Here is a 5,490-nt window from a genome sequence, read left to right as displayed (position 1 = left end):
TCGCTGGTTGATTCCTTTTTAAAAACTTTATTTGCGAAATACAATTGACAAGGATGAATTAAGTTTATCAATTACAATGGTGTGCCTTCACTGGTTTCTAGGCAAGGAATGTTCTTACCTTTTAAACTATAAATAATTACGTTTCCCTGGAGGGGGAGAGTGCTGATTGCAATTCTGAGAATGCCACCTGCATCTTAGCATTGTAATCTGATAATATCCGTTAACTTACATACATATATACACTATCCTGTAGTAAATAAATAAATAAATAATTGAACAAACAATGAAACTAATAAATAAAAAAATTAATAAATTATTTTTCAATTAGTAATAAATTAATAAGTTAACAAAAAATTAGACTAATAAATAAATTAATAAATCAATTTTCAATTTGGTGCAACCATGCTTGTCATATTTTTGTATTTACCTTTTCTATTCATTTAATTATATTCATTTAAGTATGGTAATCTATTTTCTTTATTCATACTAAAAACGTATTTTATAAATTTTACAAATTACATGTAGTTACGTTTGTTTTCTGCCAGTATTGACCGCTTTCTATCATCTTTTATTTGTGTTTTTATTTCAATTTCCAATTCCATTCTCTTGTTACTGTATATTTAGCAATCCTTGATTAAGTGTTCTACACTTTCAACTTCTCCACATCGACACAAATTAGTACTTTTTCTTTTGTAGTAGTGTAGATATTTGTTAATTCTCCAGCCCAGTAAGGAACTGAGTGGTTATATAATTTGGATGGATAAATGAATTAATTTTTATTCTTTGTTTTATTCTTTTATTCTTGGTTTTGGATTGGCATCGACGTTCGGGACTCCCAGTTTTCCAGTATTGGTACCCCATGTTGCTAGCCAGTACCATGCCCAAGACGAATTAGGGTAATACGTTTACGTTACAGTGGCGATTCGTCTGCAAAACACGAGGGAAAGTTCTTAAACGGCGTAACAAGGGGAAGTTATTCGTACGTTGATGGAAACGGTTTGGTCCAAAGCGCGGTAAATGTGTCAGACCCAGGAAATAGCTTTATAGTAGGAGCTACCAACCTTACAGTAGAGCCTGCTGTTCCGAATAAAACAGAAGTCGCTGTGGCTGTTCCTGACCTACATTTACACTTACCGCTACACAAGCAATCGCTGGGGCACATCGATCAGCAGTCACCGTAGCACATGGACCAACAGTCGCTGTAGCACATGCACAACCAGTAGGTGTAGCTCCTGCACCAGAAGTCTCTGTAGCACCTGCAGTCGGTTCGTGTCTATTCTGGCAATGCTGATAATTCTGTTGAAACAGAAAAAGAAAACAATGCGAGAGGTGGCACTCGCGTTGAACGCAATAATTCTCGAAACGTAAAATAAATACTTCTTGAATATAAGAGAAAAACTATAGCAATATAACTTTTGGAGGCTAATTAATTAGTGGGCTGTACGGAAGGGATACGGATGCGAACAGGACTAGAACAGGATCAGAACAGGGTAGACAGCATCTTCAGGGCTCAATAAAGATTGAAACTTCACTAATTTTGTGGTCCGCTTGACCAATTAATATATTACAATTAATTAAGGTTTTTAGTTGAGATAAAAAGTCAATGGCGCGAGCGGGATTCGAACCCACGATCTTCGGCTTGTTACGCCGATGCTCTACCACTTGAGCTATCGTGACCTCGATCCACCCGGACACCAACCTCCTATCTCAACCGCACCTTTGGAATTTTCCCTCCTTTTTGCCATTTTTCAAATGTCGTGTAATCGGGTTGGATTCTAGACGACAAATGAAATGGCCACGGAGAGCTTTAGTGAAGTATACTTCATTTTTAATCATTAAATTCACTAATTTCGTGGTCCGCTTGGCCAATTATTTATTACTGTTATTATTATTATTACCTATTGTTATAATTATTATTAATTGTCGTCGAGAACCCAACCCGATTACACGACATTTGAAAAATGGCAAAATGGAGGGAAAATTCAAAAGGTGCGGTTGAGATGGGTGGTTGGTGTCCGAGTGGATCGAGGTCACGATAGCTCAAGTGGCAGAGCAGCGGCGTATCAAGCAGAAGATCGTGGGTTCAAATCCCGCTCGTGCCATTGACTTTTTATCTCAACTAAAAACCTTAATTAATTGTAAAGGCAGAAACGTTGGCACGATAAAGAAAATGTTTTTCTGAAACCTACATCACACCAGACCGCATCTCACGATTTCTGAATAATTTATTTACAATATTTACACGTAAGGAGAGTAGGCATATTATCACTTAAGTACGCCTGGTAGCAGGACTAGACCAACCAACGAGCGGGTATATTGTCTCTAAGCGATTCCGACACTTTTATTACACTTAGGAGGAATATGTACGTAGTCCTACCTTTCAAACTTGTATTCCATCTAGCTTGCCACCTTCTGATGATATCATTTCCAATTTGTTTAATTATTTCTTTTGGTCTATTGACGTGGTTCGATAGCCTTTTGAAATACATTTTAGGGCACATTTTTGTATTGTTAATATTTTGTGAACCTGAATTTATTTGATTTCTCTGCCCATGCAGGTGCTTACATTGTATATTATTTCACTGCTTTCCTATTTCATTCCCCAGGGTACCTTAGCCAGGTAGTTTTGCTTTTCTACCAGTTTCATACTTATGTTTTCAAGAGGCTGCTTGGATTGAAACTGTTGTCAATTACTACACCCAAGTATACTATATTTCTTCGAACTTTTATTCCTTTTCCATTGAGCACAATTTTAGGATTATTGGAGCTCGCAACTTTTCCTTTTCTTCATTACATCTATCCAATAATTGATCTTTAAGTAATTTCACAATTTTTTTTACAATTATTCGATCAATATTGTCTTTTGCGGGGGTTTTCTTGATTTTTATTTTCCCTACTGCATCTACTGCATCATCCATTTCTTCATGAGTGAAAGGTAGGTGGTCGCTGGAGAGTTATTTATTATTACATAGTTTTTAGATTTCTTTTTGTGTGTTTGTTTCTCTTTCAAGAGGCTCACGTCAAATTAAGTATGGTTTTAATTGATCCAGCAGTTGTTTGAGTCTCATTGATTCCATCGTTTATCCTCCTATTTATATCATTTGGTTTATCTTTTTCATTGTTATTTTAAACGGAAAACCCCCAAAGTTTTTCATAAACTTTAAAAATAAATAAATAAATAAATAAAATAATAATAANTATATATATATCTTTCAATCAACGAGATGAAAATTCGTATTTAATAATATTAAAAGGTGGTTAAAACAGATGCTAATTAATTTTTTAAAACTTTTTTTGGCCTGTTTTACTCCTAGAGACTTTGCGGGGGGGTTCTTTTCAACTTAAAAATGTGTTTTATACCGTGTTTTATGCCATAATAATTAAGGTAAATATGTTTGAATTCAACTAACGCTCCGCCAACCTTTATTTTTTATCCTGTTCTCATTTAATAACGGAGTCTAACTTTGAGTCATTACGAGATTTAAATAAGGTTCTCAACTAATTAAGTTCCATAAAGATCGGTGAACTCGTTTAATTTAATACCCAGTTTTGTAATTTTCAAAATAATTCTGAGGCTCCAAAGGCAATATGGGAGAAAAAATATTTTTTGATTTTCTCAAAAATTGGCATTCTGAGGTTTTGGGGTGGAAAAACGAAGATCAACTTTATTTCCTGTTTAAAAAAAAAATCATTTTAAGCTAGTTTGGTTCTACGAGCCATAGCATAGGTTTCGTAGAAATATTTAATTTGTGACTAAGGGAGGTAGTAAGTGGGTTAAAATATTTCTGTTAACTTGGACCAAGTTGATAACTTTTTTAAACCTTAAAATACCCTTGAATACAAATGTTTTCGAAAAATAAAAAAAAATTCCTCAAAATGTTTGCCTCTGATATTTTTTCGAAAATCACAAAAACGGTGGTAATTTTGAAACGACTCCACCGATCCATTGGAAACTTTAAAAGAATCTAGATCTTGATAACCTGCAAGTAATGACGTCGCTTCTATAAATAAATTTAATTCGGAAATAAAAACTAAAACGTTAAGGGTGTTTTGTTGAGTTCATTGTTATATTTCTCATTTATAACGGCAAAATATCAATGCATCATAGACGAAGTATGAAAGAAGAATGATCCATCTTTCAAAATTACAAATTTGTATAAAATCCAGGAAAGTTATGAATTTTAAGGGGAACACTGAACATCGGAAACTAAATGTTAATAAAAATGTACATTGGCTGCAATTACCATTTGCATTTGATGGTTTACAGGGTAGGGTGCTCAAAACGATACCAAATTGTTTTTTCAAAAAATAAGTTAATAACCTAATAACCTAATTTAATCATTATGTCTTTTCATTTTTGTAACTATCATATATTACCTCTCATTTAGTACAATCCTGTTTATTATTTACTTTTCAATGTTTTTAGTAATCTAATGTTAAATAAACCCACAAATATATGCACAAAAAACGCAGAAAACATATTTTAAATATTTTTTCTCGGCTCTTATGTCACCAAAAAATATTTCATTAAAATCGATAAAATCCCTCGTCCTAGCTGTGGTTTTTCAGCACACTCCAAACTTCTTAGTTTTGAAACAACAGTTAATGTGCAAGAAATTACGCTTTAAGAAAGCCCAATGATTCGTGAAAACCCACGATTATATAGGTGCACAACTGTGTATTTATTTATTTTTTCAAGCTAAGGTCTTGCTTGTCCAAGCTAGTAAACGTAACTGAACTAGTCGTAACTACTGAAAATAGATTATTATGTATCATCCTTGTCAGTATTCATTTAAAATTTTCTCACTTCGCAAAAATGAATAAATTGTAGTAAAATAGTTATGTTGAAAAAGAATTTTAAATATAAATGACAAGGAGCATTTTCGCAAATCAGTTTTGAGTAGTTTACAATCCACACGCGATTTACTACCAAGGAGATAAAATGAGTTTGTGAGTGAGGGAGTGAGAACGAGAGAGGGGAAAGAGAAAGATAGTGAGAGGGAGGAATGAGCGAGTTAGTGAATGAGAGAGGGGTGATGTAAGTGACTGAATGAGTGAATGAGAAAAAGAGAGAGAAAAAGGTAGTAAATCAGTGAGAGAGAGTGAGTGAGTGAGCGAGAATATGTGAGAAATAAAAAAGCGAGAATAAGTGAGGTGAGAGAGGGAGAGAAAGTGAGAGAGTAAGAATGAGAAAGTGAATGATATGGAGAGTCATATGAAAGACCAACACTAGTTTAGATTAAACGAATTTTCTTGACTTTTTTTTGTTCAGTGATTTTCAATACTAAAAAACGAAAATAAATAAATTAATTAATTAATCAAAATTAAAAATTAGAAAAAATTAAAAATTCTAGAAAAATTCTAGAGATGGTAAACACGACCCTTTTTTTAGGGATCGGTTCAAAACCGCTCACTCAGTTATATAGGAAAATGAATTTTAAATCTTGATGGCAATGAGTACTTTTGCAATCACAGCCCTATCCAATTTTG

At 33.6% G+C, this 5,490-nt stretch overlaps 1 non-coding gene across 1 annotated transcript; it reads right to left on the bottom strand.

The window, feature by feature from the left end:
• Nucleotides 1–1,604: 1,604 nt before the first annotated feature.
• On the bottom strand, nucleotides 1,605–1,677 carry Trnav-aac. The gene has a single exon. It is a non-coding gene; the product is annotated as a tRNA-Val (tRNA).
• Nucleotides 1,678–5,490: the final 3,813 nt, after the last annotated feature.

The sequence above is a fragment of the Cimex lectularius genome, unplaced genomic scaffold (genome assembly GCF_000648675.2).
Source record: "Cimex lectularius strain Harlan isolate CLEC.00 unplaced genomic scaffold, Clec_2.1 scaffold28, whole genome shotgun sequence".
In the NCBI taxonomy this organism is placed as follows: Eukaryota; Metazoa; Arthropoda; class Insecta; order Hemiptera; family Cimicidae; genus Cimex; species Cimex lectularius.
This window is presented reverse-complemented; position numbering and strand designations above follow the sequence as displayed.